Source organism: Panthera pardus, unplaced genomic scaffold (genome assembly GCF_024362965.1).
Source record: "Panthera pardus isolate Hobbes unplaced genomic scaffold, ASM2436296v1 HiC_scaffold_3, whole genome shotgun sequence".
Taxonomy (NCBI): Eukaryota; Metazoa; Chordata; class Mammalia; order Carnivora; family Felidae; genus Panthera; species Panthera pardus.
Window position 1 is genome coordinate 47695382 of NW_026526876.1, and position 25201 is coordinate 47720582.

Here is a 25201-nt window from a genome sequence, read left to right on the forward strand (position 1 = left end):
TCCCCCCACCCAACATCCCTCCAGTAACCCTCAGTTTGTTTTCTGCATTTAAAAGTCTCTTATGGGGGTGCCTGGGTGGCTTGGTCGGTTAAGCATCCGACTTCAGCTCTCAGGTCATGATCTTGCGGTTCATGGGTTCGAGCCCCACACCAGGCTGTGTGCTGACAACTCAGACCCTGGAGCCTGCTTCAGATTCTGTGTCCCCCTCTCTCTCTGCCCCACCCCTGCTTGCACTCTTTCTCTCTCTGTCTTTCAAAAATTAATAAACATTAAAGCTTGTTTAAAAATAAAAAAATAAAAAATAAATAAAAGTCTCTTATGTTTTGACTCCCTCTCTCCTCTTTTTTAAAATTTAATTTATTTTTTTAATTTACATCCAAGTTAGCATATAGTGCAACAATGACTTCAGGAGTAGATTCCTTAATGCCCCTTATGCATTTAGCCCACTCCCTCTTCCACAACCCCTACAGTAACCCTCTGTTCTCCATATTTCAGAATCTCTTATGTTTTTGTCTTCCTCACTGTTTTTTATTATTTTTGCTTCCCTTCCCTTATGTTCATCTGTTTTGTATCTTAGAGTCCTCATATGAGTGAAATCATATTTTTGTCTTTCTCTTACTAATTTCGCTTAGCGAAAATAATACCCTCTAGTTCCATCCATGTAGTTGCAAATGGCAAGATTTCATTCTTTTTGATTGCCAAGAAATACTCCATTGTATGTATGTATATATATACCACATCTTTATCCATTGATGGACATTTGGATTTTTTCCATATGTTGGCTATTGTTGGTAGTGCTCCTATAAACACTGGGGGGCGGGGGTTGTGCCCCTTCAAGTCAGCATTTTTGTATCCTTTGGATACATACCTAGTAGAGCAATTGCTGAGTCATAAGGTAGTTCTATTTTTAATTTTTTGAGGAACCTTCATACTGTTTCTCATACTGGCTGCACCAGTTTGGATTCCCACCAGCAGTACAAAAGTGTTCCCCTTTCTCTGCATCCTCACCAACATCTGTTGTTTCCTGAATTATTCATTTTAGCCATTCTGACAGGTGTGAGGTGGTGTCTCATCGTGGTTTTGATTTATATTTCCCCGACAATGAGTGATGTTGAGAATCTTTTCATGTGTCTGTTAGCCATCTGGATGTCTTGTTTCAAAAAGTGTCTGTTCATGTCTTTTGCCCATTTCTTCACTGGATTATTTGTATTTTGGGTGTTGAGTTTGATAAGTTCTTTATAGATTTTGGATACTAACCCTTTATCCATTATGTCATTTGTAATTATCTTCTCCCATTCCATCGGTTGCCTTTTAGTTTTGTTGATTGTTTCCTTCACTGTGCAGAAGCTTTTTATTTTGATGAGGTCCCATGCTCTCATTTCTTCTATTCAACACTGTGCTAAAGGCCCTAGCCAGAGAAAGGAGGGGAAAAAAAATGAAAGGAAAGCATATATATTGGAAAGAAATAAGTAAAACTTTTTATTCATGGACAACATGACCCCCTTTGCAGAAAATCATAAAGAATGTACAAAATGTTACTAAAACTAAGAAGTGTGTTTAAGAAGGTCTCATGATGCAAGATAAAATACAAAAATAAATTCTATTTTTACATAGCAGTGTTTCTTTTAGTGTTTGTCCTCTGGTCACAAAGTCTTTCAATATTTAGTTGTGTGTAAATACTCTTCTTTCACATTCATTTTTGAAGGATATTTTCATTGGGTATAGAATTCTCAGTTGGAGTTATTTTCTTTAACTGCTTTGAAAATAATCTATTCTCTTCTGACTCCCATTGTTTTCATTGAAATATTGTATGTCCTTTCTTTTGTCTACCTCTAAGATTTTCTTTTTGTCTTTGGTTTCAGCACTTTTATTATGATGCTCTTAGTTATACTTTTTTTTTTAAATTTATTGCTCCTGGGGTATTAGTACTTCTTGAATATATGGCTTGGTATCTTTTATGAGTTTTAGAAAATTCTCAAGCAATATCTTTTCAAATATTTTCTGTCCCACTCTCCTCCTCTCCTCTTGGGCTCCAGAAAAAGTCTCAGAACTTTTGTACCCAATTTATTACATGTTCACTGAAAGAAAATGGCTTAAAGTGTCCTCATCTCTCTATTAATATTTTTAGACTATCATGCTGTAATTTTGCTACATAATAACAAAAGTAATTTTTATTTTTACTTAGGATGAGCACCAAAGCTTCTGAGTAGCTTTCAAAAGAATAAGTATAATATTTTTTTGATTTGTAACTTCTTGTGAATTAAATGGATGTTTTGGCTTTAAAAAAAAAAGCATCAATCTCAAATACTGTTTTGATACTTACACTGTATTTTATAAGCATTAACTTCTATTCACCCACACTTATGGAAAAAGTCTGTATCCTTCCTTTATTACTACCAGCCAAGGATATATGATTGTGGATGCATACTTCTGTTTCAGCTTTTGTTTGAGCAGCTTCCAAAACATCATCCTATAGGTTTTTAGAATCTGTGCCAAGTTCAGTTCAGATTAAGTTTCTTTGTTAGAATTGCTTTTTAAAGCATCTGGATCAGAAATCATATACTTCTGCTGCATAGCAAAGGAACATTTGGAAATCATCAGGGGCATCATAATAGAAGATGATAGTATTGTATGTTTTTTCTCAGAGTAGGTAAAGACTACAACAAAAAATAATTTTATTCAGAATTTAGAAAATGCTGGTTTGATATTGTTAAAACATTTTAAGTAGTTAATGGCTGGCTTCAAAAATATCATTCTACATATTATTGTTGCTAAATTCATCATAGAATATTTGAGTAAAAGTAGAGATTTCTGCTTTTTACCTATTTTCAATGGTATGCATACAGACATACACACACATGTTAAGAAGGCACATATTATTAAAAATTTTTAGTTTAATATCATAATTTTATTTTTGCTTCTTCCCTAAATCTGAAGCAGAGACCGCAGTTATTCTTCATATCATTTTAACAACAGCATCCATTTAGTTAGGTTTAGTTTGGATTTCATTAGATGACAATAATCAATTTGCTCTCCTAAAGAGAAAGATCCATCTTTTTCATTTGAAAAAGAAAGAAAGAAGAAAGAAAGAAAGAAAGAAAGAAAGAAAGAAAGAAAGAAAGACAAAACTCCAAGAGAAGCCTTCAGTTTCTAATATAGTACATTGTGTCATTTTCATAAATGGGTAAGAATTTAAAAAATAGTCTCAGTACTTTTGTACCTATGAAGTAAACTTAAATCTATGGTTTTTAGGCTAATGGTTTCTAAAATGATTGATGGGTTTTGGAGCGATCATTTGATTATTCCATACATAGCCATGAGAAGGTACATTTAGGTTGTGGTCTGGAAATCCAAATGATTTAGTGGATAAGTTCCAGACTGTGGAACCAGAAGAAAAGAGTTCTTTTTCTGGTTGGAGTGTGACCTTTGTCATGCTTCCCTCTGTGCTATTCTTAAATTTAGAAATAACTTTCTCCATTACGTTCACTTCCAAAGATAGTGTGAGCCTATGAAATCATGAAGATACCTCAACAACCTAATTGTACTTTGTCATAGCTACATATGGGATAACCATATGATCTCTCCACATCTCATTAGTCATGAAATTATGATTAGTATGACCATTTTGGTACCAATTAAAATGTCATGGTTCTTATTTTTGTGAATCAGATCACCTTCATAGTGGTAGCACTATTTTTCCAAAATCTAGCCTAATATATGTTTTGTTTTTCCCTCTCATTAGCCAAGGAAGATAGTAGAGGAAATGTGGACACATCCTTTAGAGAGTAAGGAAATATACTTTTGCTTCTTTATAGCCTACCTTATCTGCTCCTTAAAGACATAGCTAAAATGTGATGTCTGAGATATATGTAACAATGAAGTTTTTATTGATTGATATAAATATGGATGACTTTGTTCAGCTGAATACTGCTGGTAGGAGTTACTGGCGTATGTAATACATTATCTTATTACACTCATTTTATGGAAGCTGATCCTGATGGGACAGTGGAAGGAGAGCTTACTCCAGCTTTCTGGAAAAGCAATTAATCCTACTGCTTATATAGCAACCATGTCTTGGATCGCATTGGTGTACTGGCACCCTTTCTCCTTTTATTAAAACAAAAATGCAGCTGCTGACCAGAAGTGCAGCTCTACAAGTGAGGCTTTCATCGTATTGGTAAGAGATTCATATCCAGGGTTGACATCATTTCAGTTATGGCTTTTTCATTATTAAATTTTGGAATTTCACGTTTGTTTATTAAAGATTTAAAGCTATAGGTTAAATCACCAAATTGAAATCCACTTATTTTTCTATACTATGATAAGTGGATAAGGTGTGCTGGAAAATGTATTTTTCAGATTTTACCACCAGATGAATTATTTTAATTATGAAATGCATGGTATCATAAGGAAATGGACAATTTTTTTCTGAATCTTTAGCATTTCTATTTCATGTGTAACTCTCCACATGCCTCAGTTTGTAGTAAGTAAATTTAACAAATGTTTTAGAGCTATTGACTGTTGGTAAAAGTAGTGACCAGGTCTTTTACTTAGCCCTTGTGGCAACTTTACTGTATTTCATCTGTTTCTCATCAGTATTGAAAACTGATAATTCTTTAAAACACGTGGCATTCACTAATGTTAAAGATTTTTAACTTTTAGTATGGTCCTGTATACAAGGGTTCTCTTAACTTATAATCCAGTCTTTCTCAAGGCCATTCATCTTTTACTGCAAAACCAAAAATTAGCAGAACGCTTTTTATCTAGGGTTTAATGTAAATTTTATTTTAAATAGCAGAAGTAACATTGTATAATTAAAGACACTTTTACAAAGACATTAATGAAACAAAGTTCCAACTGCAATATATTTTATATTTGTAAATTTTTGATGCTTTGGGGTTTTGATATTTTAGGTCTTGCTTTCCCATTAAATCAAAGTCTATTGGGTTTCAATTTTGACCTCTATAAAAACCATTTTAATAAAGACCATTGAATGTATGTAATGTACAATGGCTTCTATTCTCCTGCCCTGTGCATTTTCCATATATATTAGTAGGTTATAGTTGTTTTTTTAATTGTTGTTATTTATTTGTTTTGTTATTTAGGATGAAAATAACATTTAGAACAAGCAACCAGAATAATGACCGACACACCACTCTGACATATTTTCTTTAAAGACTATTTAAATTGGGGCTCCTGGGTGGCTCAGTTGGTAGAGCGTCCGATTTTGGCTCAGGTCATGAACTCGCAGTTTGTGAGTTTCAACCCTGTGTCAGGCTCTGTGCTGACAGCTCAGAGCCTGGAGCCTGCTTCGAATTCTGTGTATCACTCTGTCTCTGTTCCTCCCCTACTCATGTTCTGTCTCTTTCTTTCTCTCAAAAATAAGTAAAGATATTTTAAAAATTTAAAAAAAAGACTATTTAAATTGATTTCATAGTGCAGAGGGGAGGGGTGGGGAAATAAATCCAAAAGTTTACAGTTCTTAAGATAAAAGTTGTGTGTTACTGTGTTCCAACACCAATTCTCTGACACCGATTGGGTGTCCTACTATTCCATTCAATTTGATACCACTTACCCAGAGTCATGTCAGACTCCACAGGCTTAAGACAAAGTCTTTCATAAGACTGCTCCTACTTCAGCTGCCAATTGCAAGTTTTGGGTGTCACCAAAACACCCACACTTCTGTCTGGCCTACTACAAATTTAGTCAGGGCTTCCCACAACATTTTCAGGTTTGATAATTCACTAGAATGACTCACAGAATTCAGGAAAGTACAATACTTATGACTGACATTTTATTATAAAGGATACAAACGAACAGTCACGTGAAGATACACAAAGAGCAAGGTCTGGAAGGTCCAGAATACAGGAGCTTCTATCTCTGTGGGGTCATGATGTGACACCAGCATATCAATTTGTTCACCAACCTCAAAGCTCCCCTGGGACTAGGTATCCAGATGGTTTCATTATATAGACACAATAAATCAAATCATAGGACACTGTGATTGATCTCTCTAGCCTACCTCCTTTCCCTGAAGGTTGGGCTGGCCCAGAGTTCCAACACTTTAATCATGTGGTTAGTTTTCTGGTTATTAGCCCTCTCATTCTGAAGCTATCTGGAGGCCCTGTCCTAGGTCACCTAATTAGCATAATAAAGACACTCCCATCACTCAGGAAATTCAAAGGGTTTTGGGAGTTGTGTGCCATGAATAAGGTCAGATATAGATTTAATTATATTGCAATTGCCTACTATAATAGTTATAATTACAAATACTTGTCATGGGATAAAGCATAAAGAGATATTTAAAAAGGTAATTCTGATGTAGAGGTCATCAGTAAATTAATGGCAAACACACTGGATATGTTTCTTGTGGGAGTTGCAATTTTTAAAAATTTCTATATCTACATGTAAAATAGATTTAAAGACAGGACCACTTTCTTACACCATACACAAAAATAAACTCAAAATGGATTAAAGACCTAAATGTGGGGCAGGAAACCATAAAACTCCTAGAAGAAAACATAGGCAAAAATCTGTTTGACATTTGTTGTAGCAACATTTTTTTTAGATGTGTCTTCTCAGAAATGGGAAACAAAAATAAATGTATGCACAGCAAAGGAAAAACATCAACAAAACAAAAAGGCAACCTACTGAATGGGAGAAGATATTCGCAAATGATCCATCTGAGAGGAGGGGTTAATATCCACAATATATGAAGAACTTACACAACTCAACACCAAAGAAACAAATAAATAATCCAACTAAAAATGGACAAAGCACTCGAAGAGACTTTTTTCTTTTTGTTTCTTTTTTTAAAAAATGTAAACTTTAAAAAAAATTATTTTTATTTTTTGAGAGAGAGAGGGAAAGAGAGGGTGTGTGCATGCTCACATGGAAGTGGTGAAGAGGCAGAAGGAGAGGGAGAGAGAGCATATTAAGCTGGCTCCACACCCAGTGCAGAGCCTGACGTGGGCTCAGTCTCACCTCTGTGAGATCATGACCTGACCCAAAATCAAGAGTCAGACGCTTAACCAACTGAGCTATCCAGGTGCCCCTGAACAGACATTTCTTCCAAAGAAGGCATACAGATGGACAATAGACACATGAAAAGATGCTCAACATCACTAATCATCAGGGAGATGCAAATCAAAAACACAATGAAATATCACCTTACACCCGTCAGAATGGCTAGACTCAAAAAGACAAGAAATAACCAGTGTTGGCAAGGATATGGAGGAAACAGAACCCTTGCGCACTGTTGATGGGCATGTAAATTGGTGCAGCCACTGTGGAAAACAGTGTGGACGTTCCTCAAATAATTAAAAATAGAAATACTATTTGATCCAGTAATACTATTTATGCAAAGAATATAAAAACAAGCACACTGACTATGTTTCCATCTATTTGAAAACATACCTGCACCCTTGTGTTTATTTCAGCATTATTTACAATAGCCAAGATATGGAAGAAACCCAAGTGTCTATTCATAGATGAATGGATAAAGATGTGGGATATATACAACGGAATATTACTCATACATAAAAAAGAATGAGATCTTGTTATTTGTGACAATAGGAATGAACCTAGAGAGCATTATGCTAAGTGAAATAAGTCAGAGAAAGATAAATACCATATGATTTCACTTATATGTGGTGGAATGTAAAAAACAAAACAAATGAATAAACAAACAAAAAGCAGAAACAGACCCATAAATACAGAGAATAAACTAATGGTTACCAGAGGGGTGGGGGGTGGAAGATGAGCTAAATAGGTGAAGGGGAGTGAGAGATACAGGCTTCCAGGTATGGAATGAATAAGTCACAGGAATGAAAGATATAGCATAGGGAACATGGTGTATGAATGGTATTGTAACAGCGTTGTGTGGTGACACATGGTAGCTATACTTGTGGGAAGCATACCATACATATTATATAGAGTTGTCCAATCACTATGTTGTACACCTAAAACTAATGTAACATTGTGTGTCAACTATTATTTATAATAGTTATTTATTTGGTACAGAATCATGAAATAATGTTCTGATTCCAGTTTTATAATTTAAAAAGCCTTAAACTTCACAAAGTAAATGCCAAACACCAGTGTACTTGAAATATGTACTTTCTACCCATTGAAAACTGGTTTTATTTATCATTAGCCAAATTGTATTTATGATATCCGTGTCATAGCAATTTGCTAACACAAAGATCAAGTTATTTCTTCAGCCACACATTGTTAGTGCCAGAAACAGATCTGAATACTGACTTTCCATAGCCTGTGCTCAACATGTTTATGCATAATATAATTCAAATTACTAAAAATATAGTTTTTTGTGAAATACTTTGATAATATAATAATTATTGCATTGTATATATCACATCGCCAGGTCTTATTTGTCCTTTTGTTAATATCACTCCCATTTGACACAATAGATTTCCTTATGAAAATGAATAACAATATTCAAATCTTACAAACATAGAAACTGAGAAACCATGGTGTTTTTATTTTTAGGAGGAAAGGAATTGAATTTAGGTTTTCTGCTAAGTTCTCGGCCTGTGTATTCATTACTATACTAAACGTACCCCTTTCTTGTAAAAGAATCATAAATCACACAAAAAAATATGAGGATTTATAATCTAGGAATGGCTGAACATGGAAGTTAAGATTGTTAATACCACCTTGAGAACAAATCAAGATGATTTTTTGGGACACCTGGGTGGCTTAGTCAGTTAAGTGTCCAATTCTTGATTTCAGCTCAGGTCATGATCTCATAATAGTAAGATCGAGCCCTGCCTTGGGCTCTATGCTGGGCATGGATCCTGCTTGGAATTCTTTCTGTCCCTCTCTCTCTGCCCTTCTCCCACTCATGCTCTTTCTCTCAAAATAAACTAAAAAAAAAAATTTAAAAAAAGAATGATTTTTCAGAAAATATATTCTTTTATCAGCAACAGCCATCACTTTCTTCCAATGAAATTGGAAAATGCAGCAAAACACACAATTTTCAAGAAATTAATAAAATTAAATATTTTGAGTAGTAAATGTGACATTTAAGTGAAATTATAGCTATATTTTGGGATAATGTGAGCAACCATTAGAAGAGAGGACCATTGATTTCAGTAGGAAAAATCAATTTAAGATAACCCAAAATTATCTTTATTTAGTTTTCTAGATTTCTTTTAAAGCAATAAGGTAGGAACAAAGTTTAAAACTCTAATAATCAATTATGTAAAATAATAATATATTTTATAGTATATGATTTTTTGTAGGAAGGTTACATAGTTGGTATTATGTTTGTGTGTATGTGTATGTGTAGTTGGAGGTGTGTGTATATCCTGGCAGTGGGAGGAAAAAGAAAAACAGAAATATTCAGGAGTAACAAATAGATGAAGGAAAAATGAGACTCAGAATAAGTCATAAGTGGAAAAGGCAGTCAGATTTACCTAATAATATTGGATTTGGGGGGTAAAAAATACATCTAGAGTTTTTAAACTGATAAGTATTGCTAGAATTTCACAATCAAGTATTTATTGAGTACACATTATATGCTTAAACCATGCTAATAAAGGGAATGAGGGGAAAGTTTAACACATGGTCCCTGCTTTCAAAGAATGTAAAATCCAATGGGAGCGACAAAATTAACATACAAAAGACAACTAGAAAAATAAATTACATGGTTTTGGTGTGGAATGAGTTAGCTTCTCAAAGGAGGCGGAATTTGCAAATTTTACAAAAAGCATGTATATTCCTTTTTATAGTTTTATATAATCATTCCTGAAATCGGGTCTTTGTTTTCATTGAGAAATTATAGCTTCTTTACTAAAAAGTATGGTTACCACAATTCCTTTTACATAAAAGCAAGTCTATTTTAATGTTTTAGCTATTTTGTTTTTCTAGAATGTAGCTGTTAAAGATTTAAAGCCATGCTTCTTCAACTCTTCCTGTTCTTGCTCCAAGAGCTGGCCATATAAAGTTAAACTAAGATTTTGATTCAAACCCTGATATTAGGCTGGAAGTTCTCCTTCCTCTTTTGCCCCTCCCCATTGTACATTAGATAAAGAAAAAAATATTAACAGAAAGTACCTACATAAACATAAATTATCAATGATGATAAACTTGCAAGAAATAACTTTTTCATGTTATTCCAATATCTCCAATATTATTAAAATTATTTCAGAAAACATCAGTATTTGATATGAGGACTTTTTAAACTAAAATTAATATGCACTTGGTGAATGTCATTATAAGAATTGTATAGATCAAGATTGTTTTACAATAAGAGAAGTCATTTGTGGTCAGTGGGGTATAAAATGTGGCTTTAGATGCCAAAGTGTAATGAAATTAAATTTATGTCACTCTATTTTTGCTTTCTTTTCTATGGGCTAATCATGAATCTACTATGTCACTTGAGTTTGCTTAACAGCTTGTGTTGATGAAAAGATACTGTTCTTAATATATAGTAAAGGCGGTTATAATAAACCTAGTACAATATGCTGAAAATTTTTATGAGTCAGTTCATAATGTACATGTGAACTTGTCAAAAAAAAATCAATACCTTTGTGAAGGATAAAGTTGAGAGGAAGTGGCTAAGATCAGAATTTTTAGATTATTCTAACATTTGTTTTAAAATTTTTTGAAAGTACTTATTTTAGAATTATATGTGGATTACATTTGCATATTTTTAGGTAGCTATTTTGCCTCATTAGATTAGTAAACAAATCAATGATACTTTACTAGGAAACTTTTCCCAATCTGAATGTTAAGAAAAATTGGGTATGATGATATTAATTTGCTGTTAACTAATGTTGTACAACATTGTTAAATGACAGTCCATCTGTCAAATTAACATCATGACATCCTACTTGTTATTTTAATATGTTATAACGATGAAATGTGTTTTTTAGATATGTTTTACATTTGCACTAAGTAATGGAAAGTACAATATATTATGTGCCTGTGCCCTGAGGAGAGATTTTAACAAAAATAATTGAAGGTAATAAATCTTAGCTCCTTTCCCTCTGTGTTGCCCCTACCCCAGTATACCTTTTATATTATTGTATCTCCTGTACATAGCAAGCTTTCTAGATAGTGACAAAGGTTGAGCACTATTGTGTGTATTATAGAGTAAAACTCACAATACCTGCCAAAAGTTTACTTTGCCCCAAAACGTTGCTTTAATATACCCTCTCTATGATCACTTTTATGATGGTTTGATCCCCTTACCTCAGATTGAAATGCACTCTTGAATGATGTTGCTCTTGAACATAAGACAAGTTTTTCAAATAATTAGGAACATCTACAAGCTAATAAATCTCTCTACAGTTTTAATTTGATTGTATACCTGGTAGGTGTTTTTGCTTAAGAGTGTGTGTGAGGGTGTGTGATTTATAATGTGTTTGGATTTTTTGTTTAAATTGTCATGGGCGGCAATGATAACATTTGGTGCAAAGAAGTGATACAACTCATATTTGATATATAATATTATTATCTTAATCATGCCTTGGTCTTGCCAATATTCCCTAATGTGATTTTTTTTTAATTTGCAATGGTTAATTTTCAGACACATTATTCTAATAACTGGTATTCCTTATAGTGCTTTGTTTTCATGTGTAACTATATAGCACAGATGATTATATACCATCTTTTCAAAAATGATTACAGAGTCTTGTAACTTTTGTATAATATTATCCAGAGTGTTTTCAGTGTATATTTAAGTGTGACAATATATTGTGAAAAGCGAATTTTAAAATTATTCAGATGGAATACTTTTCAACAAGAAATAATGATGTGAATGAAAACTAATCCAATATATATGAATGTAGCTCAGGCTTGCAATATTGGTTTATCCATTAATTTTCTTAGCCCAGGTGTTTGTTTAGTGGGAAGTCATCTCACAAAGTGATGATAGATGTATTTTACTCAGAGCTAGTAACACAAGTCCAACATCTTGTACTTTTCGTGTTCAAAACTGTTTGGTTAGGAAACTTTGCTTATAAATGTTTAAAAATCACAATTCAAGAAAATTGTTCATGATTTTTCAATAGAGGAAACACTTTCTAAAAGCTTTCAATGAACAAAATAGAACATTTAAAAACCTAGGTAGGAATGAATTTGATTCATAATGTTATTAGAAAATTCTTATTGAATAACATTAGAACAGATTTTTTTCCTAAAATGGAAAACTTTTACTGATCTTTCACCCTTAAGCAACAATACATTTTTGTTGTAAAACTCAAGCAATACCAAAAGCTCAAAACTGGAAGATTCTATCCAGTCTTCCTTCTCAGAGAAAAACATTGTTAATACTCTGCTTGCAGGATTTTTTTTTACAAAATAGTCTTAAAATTTACTTATACTTATGTATATTACTTTGCAAAATGCCTTTTTTCAGTTACTGTATTATGGATAACTTTCCATGTCAATAAATTTAGATCTTGATATTTAAAAAATTTTTTTTAATGTTTATTTATTAAAAACTTTTTTTTATCTTTATTTTTGAGAGAGAGAGAGAGAGAGAGAGAGAGTGTGAGCGGGGAGGGGACAGAGAGAGAGGGAGACACAGAATCCAAAGCAGACTCCAGGCTCCAAGCTGTCAGCACAGAGCCTGACGCAGGGCTCAAACTCACAGACCGCAAGATCATGACTTGAGCCGAAGTCAGATGCCCAACTGACTGAGCCACCCAGGCGCCCCAGATTTTGATAATTTTAATGGTGACCTAGTATTCTGTTCATACTTAACTCCCTACAGGCAAATGAGAGTTTATTTAATGAATCTCTCTAGCGATGGTCATTTAGATTGTTTCCAATTCAGGGTTTTTATAAACCACATTACATTTGTTTAATGACTTCCTTGGAAAAAATTCCAAAAATTCCAATTATTGGATTAAGTGTTTAGGTGTTTTAGTTTTATATATCTTGTCTAGTTGCTCTCTGAGAGAGTTATGCAAATTTACAGTGCCATCAACAGTATATGATATCAACACCCTCACCTACTGTGTATAATCCATGTTTCTAATATTTGTTAATTAGATACGACAGAGTAGCACATCTTGTTTACCGGCAAATTTAGATTTTTTCATTTGTGAAGTACAGGAAATACATGTTTTTTCACCCCATTTTTCTATCTTTTCTATTTAATTGGTAAGAGACTTTGAAAGAAGATATGAATCATTTGTGTATTATATGTTGAAATTTATTTTTTTTTAGCTTTTTAAAATTTATTTTTATTGTTTTTAAGTTTATTTATGTAATTTGAGAGAGACAGAGAGTGGGGGAGGGGCAGAAAGAGAGGGAGAGGGAAAATCCCAAGCAGGCCCGCACTGGCAGCACAAGTGGGGGTGGCGCGGCTCCAACCCATGAAACTGTGAGATCGTGACCTGAGCCGAAACCAAGAGTCAGATGCCTAACCAACTGAGCCACTCTGGTGCCCCTGAAATTTTTATTTTAACTTTATGTAATGTGTCAATGTGTGGTCAATTTTATTTGTTTTTTTATTGATAATTTCTAGCTTTAGTGCATGCTAAAGAAGGTCTTCCTTACTCAGATTATGATAATATCTTTTATTTTCTTCTAGGGCTTCAATAGTTTTGTTCCATTCATTTCTTTTTTATTCTTATTTATTTTTTATTGATACACAGTTAATAAATCGTACATATTTAAATTCTACAATTTGACAAGTTTTTATATATTTGTAACCCATGAAACCACCAACACAAGATGATGTGCATAATCATCACCTCAAAAAGGTGTTTCCTGCTTCTTTGTAGTTCCTTCCTAACATCTCTTTCTCCCCCACCCCTCAACAACCACTGATTAGCTTTCTGTCACTGTAGATTAGTTTGCATTTTCTAGAATTTTCTATGGATGGAATAGTAAAGTATACATTCTTTTTTTGTCTGGCATCTTTAACTTAGCATAATTATTTTGAGATTCATCTGTTATTGCATATAACAATAGTTAATTGCCTTTTATTACTAAGTAGTATTTCATTATATAGCTATGCCAAAATTTGTTTATCTGTTCACGTGTTAATGGACACTTGGGTTCTTTCAAGTGTGGTGCTATTACAAATAAAGCTACTATGAACATTCGTGTACATGTCTTTGTATGGACATGTGCTTTTCATTTCTCTTATTGATGAATGTTTAAGTTTTTAAGAAACTGCCAAACTGTTTTCCAAAGCGATGATACCATTTTACTTTCCTACCAACAGGGTGTAAGTGTTTTAGTTCCTCCACATTTTTGCCAACACTTGGTGTGGTCAGTCATTTTAATTTTAGCCATTCTAATAGGTGTACGGTGGTATTTTATTATAACGTTAATTTGAATTTTCCCTATTGCTCAATGTCTATTCATATGTTTTCATGCTATCCATATATGTTATCTGTTCAAATCTTGTGCCCATTTTTAAAAATTGGGCTGTTTGTTTTCTTGCTGAGTTTTGAGAATTCTCTATATATTCTGGATTTAAGTCCTTTATCAGATATAAGCTTTGCTTTGCAAATATTCTTACAGTCTGTGGTTTGTCTTTTTATTTTTATTTTATTTATTTTAAAGTTTATTTATTTATTTTGAGAGAAAGTGAGAGTGAGCAGGGAAGGAACAGAGAGAGAAAGAGAGAGAGAGAATACCATGGGGCTCGAACCCACAAACCATGAGATCATGACCTGAGCCGAAACCAAGAGCTGGATGTTTAACCAACTGAGTCACCCAGGTGCTCCTGGTCTTGTCATTTTCTTAGCAGTGTTTTTCAAAGAACAGAACCTTTAAATTTTGATAAAGTCATATTTGTCCATTTTTCTTTTTTTGGATTTTGCCTTTGGTATTATTTTTAAAAAATCTTTGCCTAACACCAGGTTGCAGAGATTTTTCTAGATGTTTGTGGTCTATGATGCATATTAGGGTAATGTTTGTATATGGTGCAAGATACAGGTCCAAGTTTATTTGTTTGTATCCAATTATTCCAACAACTTTTGCTGAAATGAATACTTCTCTCCACTGCATTGTCTTTGCATCTTTGTCAAAAATAAATTGTCCATATATGTGTGGATCTATTTCTGGACTCTCTATTCTGTTCCATTTATTATTTGTCTATCTTTACAATACCACACTGTCTTAAAATAATGTTAATCCTCCAACTTTTTTTTTTATCAAAGTTAAATTGACCATTCTAGGTCCTTTGCATTTCCATATGAATTTTGGAATCAGCTTGTCAATTTATACAAAAAAAGTTCACATAAACTTTGGCTGTCTGGCTCAGTCAGTGGAGCATGTAGCTCTTGATCTTGGGGTTGTGAGTTTGAGCCCCACGTTGGTAGTGAAATTATTTAAAAATAAAACCTATGGGGCACCTGGGTGGCTTAGTTGATTGAGCATCTGACTCCTGATTTTGGCTCAGGTCATGATCCCCAGGTTGTGGGATCAATTCCCACATTGGGCCCTGTGCTGAGTGTAGAGCCTGCTTGGGATTTTCTCTCTCTCCCTCTGTTTATTTCCCCTGTTCTCACATGCTCTCTCTCTTTCTCAACAAAATAAAACAAAACAAAATGAACAAAAACAAAAACAATAAAACAAAAAAAAACTAAAAAAGAAAAAGATTGCAGTTGGAAGAATTAACGTCTTAAAAATATCAAGTCATCCACATATGAATATTTCTCCATTATTTGGGTCTTGTTTAATTTAACAGTGTTTTATACTTTCCATGTATAGGTCTTGCCCATCTTTTGTCACACTTATTCCTAAATATTTTATATTTTTATGCTACTGTTGGTTTGTATTTCAGTTTCTGAATGTTTGTTGTTAGTATATAAAAATATAATTGATTTTTGTATACTTATCTTGTGTCCTGCAATCTGACTAAATTCATTTATTAGTTCTAGTAGAGTTTTGTATATTTCCATCAGATATTCTATTTTTTTTTTATTGTTTTTTGTTTTTTTGTTTTATTTTTTTATTTTTATTTTTATTTTATTTTTATTTTTTTGGTGTTTTTATTTATTTTTTATTTATTTATTTTTTTTCTTTTTTTTTTTTTTTTAATATATGAAATTTACTGTCAAATTGGTTTCCATACAACACCCAGTGCTCATCCCAAAAGGTGCCCTCCTCAATACCCATCACCCACCCTGCCCTCCCTCCCACCCCCCATCAACCCTCAGTTTGTTCTCAGTTTTTAACAGTCTCTTATGTTTTGGCTCTCTCCCACTCTAACCTCTTTTTTTTTTTTTTTTTTTTCCTTCCCCTCCCCCATGGGTTTCTGTTATGTTTCTCAGGATCCACATAAGAGTGAAACCATATGGTATCTGTCTTTCTCTGTATGGCTTATTTCACTTAGCATCACACTCTCCAGTTCCATCCATGTTGCTACAAAAGGCCATATTTCATTTTTTCTCATTGCCACGTAGTATTCCATTGTGTATATAAACCACAATTTCTTTATCCATTCATCAGTTGATGGACATTTAGGCTCTTTCCATAATTTGGCTATTGTTGAGAGTGCCGCTATAAACATTGGGGTACAGGTGCCCCTATGCATCAGTACTCCTGTATCCCTTGGATAAATTCCTAGCAGTGCTATTGCTGGGTCATAGGGTAGGTCTATTTTTAATTTTCTGAGGAACCTCCACACTGCTTTCCAGAGCGGCTGCACCAATTTGCATTCCCACCAACAGTGCAAGAGGGTTCCTGTTTCTCCACATCCTCTCCAGCATCTATAGTCTCCTGATTTCTTCATTTTGGCCACTCTGACTGGCGTGAGGTGGTATCTGAGTGTGGTTTTGATTTGTATTTCCCTGATAAGGAGCGACGTTGAACATCTTTTCATGTGCCTGTTGGCCATCCGGATGTCTTCTTTAGAGAAGTGTCTATTCATGTTTTCTGCCCATTTCTTCACTGGGTTATTTGTTTTTCGGGTGTGGAGTTTGATGAGCTCTTTATAGATTTTGGATACTAGCCCTTTGTCCGATGTGTCATTTGCAAATATCTTTTCCCATTCCGTTGGTTGCCTTTTAGTTTTGTTGGTTGTTTCCTTTGCTGTGCAGAAGCTTTTTATCTTCGTAAGGTCCCAGTAATTCACTTTTGCTTTTAATTCCCTTGCCTTTGGGGATGTGCCGAGTAAGAGATTGCTACGGCTGAGGTCAGAGAGGTCTTTTCCTGCTTTCTCCTCTAAGGTTTTGATGGTTTCCTGTCTCACATTCAGGTCCTTTATCCATTTTGAGTTTATTTTTGTGAATGGTGTGAGAAAGTGGTCTAGTTTCAACCTTCTGCATGTTGCTGTCCAGTTCTCCCAGCACCATTTGTTAAAGAGACTGTCTTTTTTCCATTGGATGTTCTTTCCTGCTTTGTCAAAGATGAGTTGGCCATACGTTTGTGGGTCTAGTTCTGGGGTTTCTATTCTATTCCATTGGTCTATGTGTCTGTTTTTATGCCAATACCATGCTGTCTTGATGATGACAGCTTTGTAGTAGAGGCTAAAGTCTGGGATTGTGATGCCTCCTGCTTTGGTCTTCTTCTTCAAAATTACTTTGGCTATTCGGGGCCTTTTGTGGTTCCATATGAATTTTAGGATTGCTTGTTCTAGTCTCGAGAAGAATGCTGGTGCAATTTTGATTGGGATTGCATTGAATGTGTAGATAGCTTTGGGTAGTATTGACATTTTGACAATATTTATTCTTCCAATCCATGAGCAGGGAATGTGTTTCCATTTCTTTATATCTTCTTCAATTACCTGCATAAGCTTTCTATAGTTTTCAGCATACAGATCTTTTACATCTTTGGTTAGATTTATTCCTAGGTATTTTATGCTTCTTGGTGCAATTGTGAATGGGATCAGTTTCTTCATTTGTCTTTCTGTTGCTTCATTGTTAGTGTATAAGAATGCAACTGATTTCTGCACATTGATTTTGTATCCTGCAACTTTGCTGAATTCATGTATCAGTTCTAGCAGACTTTTGGTGGAGTCTATCGGATTTTCCATGTATAATATCATGTCATCTGCAAAAAGCGAAAGCTTGACTTCATCTTTGCCAATTTTGATGCCTTTGATTTCCTTTTGTTGTCTGATTGCTGATGCTAGAACTTCCAGCACTATATTAAACAGCAGCGGTGACAGTGGGCATCCCTGTCGTGTTCCTGATCTCAGGGAAAAAGCTCTCAGTTTTTCCCCGTTGAGGATGATGTTAGCTGTGGGCTTTTCATAAATGGCCTTTATGATCTTTAAGTATGTTCCTTCTATCCCGACTTTCTCAAGGGTTTTTATTAAGAAAGGGTGCTGGATTTTGTCAAAGGCCTTTTCTGCATCGATTGACAGGATCATATGGTTCTTCTCTTTTTTTTTGTTAATGTGATGTATCACGTTGATCGATTTGCGAATGTTGAACCAGCCCTGCATCCCAGGAATGAATCCCACTTGATCATGGTGAATAATTCTTTTTATATGCTGTTGAATTCGATTTGCTAGTATCTTATTAAGAATTTTTGCATCCATATTCATCAGGGATATTGGCCTGTAGTTCTCTTTTTTTACTGGGTCTCTGTCTGGTTTAGGAATCAAAGTAATACTGGCTTCATAGAATGAGTCTGGAAGTTTTCCTTCCCTTTCTATTTCTTGGAATAGCTTGAGAAGGATAGGTATTATCTCTGCTTTAAATGTCTGGTAGAACTCCCCTGGGAAGCCATCTGGTCCTGGACTCTTATTTGTTGGGAGATTTTTGATAACCGATTCAATTTCTTCGCTGGTTATGGGTCTGTTCAAGCTTTCTATTTCCTCCTGATTGAGTTTTGGAAGAGTGTGGGTGTTTAGAAATTTGTCCATTTCTTCCAGGTTGTCCAATTTGCTGGCATATAATTTTTCATAGTATTCCCTGATAATTGTTTGTATCTCTGAGGGATTGGTTGTAATCATTCCATTTTCATTCATGATTTTATCTATTTGGGTCATCTCCCTTTTCTTTTTGAGAAGGCTGGCTAGAGGTTTGTCAATTTTGTTTATTTTTTCAAAAAACCAACTCTTGGTTTCGTTGATCTGCTCTACAGTTTTTTTAGATTCTATATTGTTTATTTCTGCTCTGATCTTTATTATTTCTCTTCTTCTGCTGGGTTTAGGCTGCCTTTGCTGTTCTGCTTCTATTTCCTTTAGGTGTGCTGTTAGATTTTGTATTTGGGATTTTTCTTGTTTCTTGAGATAGGCCTGGATTGCAATGTATTTTCCTCTCAGGACTGCCTTCGCTGCATCCCAAAGCGTTTGGATTGTTGTATTTTCATTTTCGTTTGTTTCCATATATGTTTTAATTTCTTCTCTAATTGCCTGGTTGACCCACTCATTCATTAGTAGGGTGTTCTTTAACCTCCATGCTTTTGGAGGTTTTCCAGACTTTTTCCTGTGGTTGATTTCAAGCTTCATAGCATTGTGGTCTGAAAGTATGCATGGTATAATTTCAATTCTTGTAAACTTATGAAGGGCTGTTTTGTGACCCAGTATATGATCTATCTTGGAGAATGTTCCATGTGCACTCGAGAAGAAAGTATATTCTGTTGCTTTGGGATGCAGAGTTCTAAATATATCTGTCAAGTCCATCTGATCCAATGTATCATTCAGGGCCCTTGTTTCTTTATTGACTGTGTGTCTAGATGATCTATCCATTTCTGTAAGTGGGGTGTTAAAGTCCCCTGCAATGACCACATTCTTATCAATAAGGTTGCTTATGTTTATGAGTAATTGTTTTATATATCTGGGGGCTCGGGTATTTGGCGCATAGACATTTATAATAGTTAGCTCTTCCTGGTGGATAGACCTTGTGATTATTATATAATGCCCTTCTTCATCTCTTGTTACAGCCTTTAATTTAAAGTCTAGTTTGTCTGATATAAGTATGGCTACTCCAGCTTTCTTTTGGCTTCCAGGAGCATGATAAATAGTTCTCCATCCCCTCACTCTCAATCTAAAGGTGTCCTCAGATCTAAAATGAGTCTCTTGTAGACAGCAAATAGATGGGTCTTGTTTTTTTATCCATTCTGATACCCTATGTCTTTTAGTTGGCACATTTAATCCATTTACATTCAGTGTTATTATAGAAAGATATGGGTTTAGAGTCATTGTGATGTCTGTATGTTTTATGCTTGTAGTGATGTCTCTGCTCACAGGATCCCCCTTAGGATCTCTTGTAGGGCTGGTTTCGTGGTGACAAATTCCTTCAGTTTTTGTTTGTTTGGGAAGACCTTTATCTCTCCTTCTATTCTAAATGACAGACTTGCTGGATAAAGGATTCTCGGCTGCATATTTTTTCTGTTTAGCACACTGTAGATATCGTGCCAAGCCTTTCTGGCCTGCCAAGTTTCAAAGGAGAGATCAGTCACGAGTCTTATAGGTCTCCCTTTATATGTGAGGGCACGTTTATCCCTTGCTGCTTTCAGAATTTTCTCTTTATCCTTGTATTTTGCCAGTTTCACTATGATATGTCGTGCAGAAGATCGATTCAAGTTACGTCTGAAGGGAGTTCTCTGTGCCTCTTGGATTTCAATGCCTTTTTCCTTCCCCAGTTCAGGGAAGTTCTCAGCTATAATTTGTTCAAGTACCCCTTCAGCACCATTCCCTCTCTCTTCCTCCTCTGGGATACCAATTATGCGTATATTATTTTTTTTTAGTGTATCACTTAGTTCTCTAATTTTCCCCTCATACTCCTGGATTTTTTTATCTCTCTTTCTTTCAGCTTCCTCTTTCTCCATAACTTTATCTTCTAGTTCACCTATTCTCTCCTCTGCCTCTTCAAGCCGAGCCATCGTGGATTCCATTTTGTTTTGCAATTCGTTTAAAGCGTTTTTCAACTCCTCGTGACTGTTCCTTAGTCCCTCGATCTTTGTGGCAAGAGATTCTCTGCTGTCCTGTATACTGTTTTCAAGCCCAGCGATTAATTTTATGACTATTATTCTAAATTCACTTTCTGTTATATTATTTAAATCCTTTTTGATCAGTTCATTAGCTGTTGTTATTTCCTGGAGATTCTTCTGAGGGGAATTCTTCCGTTTGGTCATTTTGGAGAGTCCCTGGCGTGGTGAGGACCTGCAGTGCACTTCCCCTGTGCTGTGGTGTATAACTGGAGTTAGTGGGCGGGGCCGCAGTCCGACCCGATGTCTGCCCCCAGCCCACTGCTGGGGCCACAGTCAGACTGGTGTGTGCCTTCTCTTCCCCTCTCCTAGGGGCGGGATTCACTGTGGGGTGGCGTGGCCCGTCTGGGCTACTTGCACACTGCCAGGCTTGTGTTGCTGGGGATCTGGCGTATTAGCTGGGGTGGGTAGGCAAGGTGCACGGGGGCTGGAGGGGCAGGCTTAGCTCGCTTCTCCTTAGGTGATCCACTTCAGGAGGAGCCCTGTGGCAGCGGGAGGGAGTCAGATCCGCTGCCGGAGGTTTGGCTCCGCAGAAGCACAGAGTTGGGTGTTTGCGCGGAGCGAGCAAGTTCTCTGGCAGGAACTGGTTCCCTTTGGGATTTTGGCTGGGGGATGGGCGGGGGAGATGGCGCTGGCGCCTTTGTTCCCCGCCAAGCTGAGCTCTGCCGTCCGGGGGCTCAGCAGCTCTCCCTCCCTTTGTCCTCCAGCCTTCCCGCTTTCCGAGCAGAGCTGTTAACTTATGACCTCCCAGACGCTAAGTCGCGCTTGCTGTCGGAACACAGTCTGTCCGGCCCCTCCGCTTTTGCCAGCCAGACTCGGGGGCTCTGCTTGGCCGGCGAGCCGCCCCTCTGCCCCGGCTCCCTCCCGCCAGTCCGTGGAGCGCGCACCGCCTCGCAGCCCTTCCTACCCTCTTCCGTGGGCCTCTAGTCTGCGCTTGACTCCGGAGACTCCCTTCTGCTAATCCTCTGGCGGTTTTCTGGGTTCTTTAGGCAGGTGTAGGTGGAATCTAAGTGATCGGCAGGACGCGCTGTGAGCCCCGCGTCCTCCTAAGCCGCCATCTTCCGGAACCCCCCCCCCCATCAGATATTCTGCATAAATGAATATGTCATCTATGAATAAGAATTCCTTTTCAACCGGAAGCTTTTAAATGCTTCTTGTTTATTCCACTGAATAAAACCTCCAGTACAATATTGAATAGGCATGGCAAAAGGAGACAAACTTGTCTTGTTATTGATCCTAGAAAAGTTTCACACAAAAAAATTAACTCTTACTACATATGATACAGTCTGATATTTTCTCTTCTATGTCATTTAAAAAAATTAATACTAGTGGGTGCCTGGGTGGCTCAGTCAGTTAAGCATCCAACTTTGGCTCGGGTCATGATCTTGTGGTTTGTGAATTCAAGCTCCACATCAGGCTCTCTGCTATCAGCTCAGAGCCCACTTCAGATCTTCTGTCTCCTTCTCTCTCTGCCCCTCCCCTCCTCTCTCTCTCTCAAAAATAAATTTAAAAAAATATTTTAAACAATTACTACTAGTTATAACAAACTAAACTGATGAATGACCAAAGTAATGGATTACAACTTGCAGATTGAAAAAGACTATACTAAGATGATAGAAATGTGAGTAAAACAAGGTTCATGTTCTAAAGGAGCTTTCATTGTAATGGCAGAGGAAGACAACATACACAGATAAAGTTTAATGCAACATGATAAACTGTGATAGAATACAGGGCATTGTGGTATATTAGAGTTGGTGAAGTGAACAAAAAGGTCAATTTTCCAGGCCAAGGGAACAACAAGAGGAAAGAATGAAAGCTTAAGGTTAGAAGTGGAGAGTAGTTGGGAAATGAAGCTAGAAATAGATAAGAACCAAGCCATTTAGGGCTTTGTATGAGGAATTTTGTCTTTATCCTGCAGGTGATGGAAAGCTATCAAAGGATTGTCAGTAGGGACTTGACATTATGTGACTGGTGTTTTAAAGAGATCACTCTGAAAACTAAAAGGCAACCTATGGAATGGGAGAAAATATTTGCAAATGACAGATTGGATAAAGGGTTAGTATCCAAAATCTATAAAGAACTTATCAAACTCAACATTCCAAAACCAAATAACCCAGTTAAGAAATGGGCAGAAGACATGAATAGACAATTTTTGAAAGAAGACATCCAGATGGCTAACAGACACATGAAAAGATGCTCAACATCACACATCATCAGGGAGATACAAATCAAAACCAAATGAGATACCACCTCACACACCTGTCAGAATGGCTAAAATTAACGACATAAGAAACAACAGGTGTTGGTGAGGATGTGGAGAAAGGGGAAACTTTTGCACTGTTGGTAGGAATGAAAACTGGTGCAGCCACTCTGGAGAACAGTATGGAGGTTCCTCAAAAAACTAAAAAAAGAACTACCCTATATTCCAGCAATTGCACTACTAGGTATTTACCCAAGTGATACAAAAATACAGATTCCAAGGGATAAATGCACCCTGATGCTTATAGCAGCATTGTCAACAATAGCCAAACTATTGAGGAAGCCCAAATGCCATCAACTGATGAATAAATAAAGAACATGTGGCATATACATATATAGTGGAATATTACTTAGTCATCAAAAAGAATGAGATCTTGCCATTTGCAACAATGTGGATGAAGCTTGAATATATTATGCTAAGCAAAATAAGTCAATCAGAGAAAGACAAATACCATGATTTCACTCATATGTGGATTTAAGAAACAAAACAGTTGAACATATAGCAAGGGGGAAAAAGAGGAGAGAGGGAAACAAACAATGAAAGACTCTTAAGGATAGAGAACAAACTGAGAGTTGATGGAGGGAAATGGGTGGGGGATGGGCTAGATGGTATTAAAGAGAGCACTTGTTTTGATGAGCACTGGGTATTGCATGTAAATGATGAATCACTGAAGTCTACTCCTGAAACCAATTTGCACTGTATGTTAAGTAAAATTTAAATTAAAAAAAAAAAAAAGAGATCACTCTGGCTGTGGTGTGGAAGATAGTTTAGAGAGGGGCAAGAATAGGGACAAGAGGACTAGTTAGGAGATTATTGTAAATGCCCAGGTAAGAAATGATGATGGCCTGAACAAAATCAGTAGCAGTGATAATAGAAGCATATTTTAGAGATTAATTGAAGGATTTAATGATTTTAGAATGCTGAGGGTAGGAGAAGAGAATGTGACCATTGGATTCAAAGGTAATTCTTTCTTTCTTTCTTTCTTTCTTTCTTTCTTTCTTTCTTTCTTTCTTTCTTTTTCTTTCTTTCTTTCTCTTTCTTTCTTTCTTTCCTTCTCTTTCTTTCTTTCTTTTGTTCTTTCTTTCTTTCTTTTTAATATAAAATTTATTGTCAAATTGGTTTCCATACAACACCCAGTGCTCATCCCAAAAGGTGCCCTCCTCAATGCCCATCACCCACTTTCCCCTCCCCCCCACCCCCCATATGAACCCTCAGTTTATTCTCAGTTCTCAAGAGTCTCTTATGGCTTGGCTTCCTCCTTCTCTTTTTTTTTCTTCCCCTTCCCTATGGTCTTCTGTTAAGTTTCTCAGGATCCACATAAGAGTGAAAATATATGGTATCTGTCTTTCTCTGTAGGACTTATTTCACTTAGCATAACACTCTCCAGTTCCATCCATGTTGCTACAAAAGGCCATATTTCATTCTTTCTCGTTGTCAAGTAGTATTCCATTATGTATATAAACCACAACTTCTTTATCCATTCATCAGTTGATGGACATTTAGGCTCTTTCCATAATTTGGCTATTGTTGAAAGTGCTGCTATAAACATTGGGGTACAAGTGCCCCTATGCATCAGCACTCCTGTATCCCTTGGGTAAATTCCTAGCAGTGCTATTGCTGGGTCATAGGGTAGATCTATTTCTAATTTTTTGAGGAACCTCCACACACTTTTCCAGAGTGGCTGCACCAGTTTGCATTCCCACCAACAGTGCAAGAGGGTTCCCATTTCTCCACATCCTCTCCAGCATCTATAGTCTCCTGATTTGTTCGTTTTAGCCACTCTGACTGGCGTGAGATGGTATCTCCGTGTGGTTTTGATTTGTATTTCCCTGATGAGGAGTGACATCTCTTCATGTGCTGTTGGCCATCTAGGTGTCTTCTTTAGAAAAGTGTCTATTCATGTCTTCTGCCCACTTTTTCACTGGATTTTTTGTTTTTCGGGTGTGAAGTTTGGTGAGTTCTTTACAGATTTTGGATGCTAGCTCTTTGTCTGATATGTCATTTGCAAATATCTTTTCCCATTCTATCAGTTGCCTTTTAGTTTTGTTGATTGTTTCCTTTACAAAC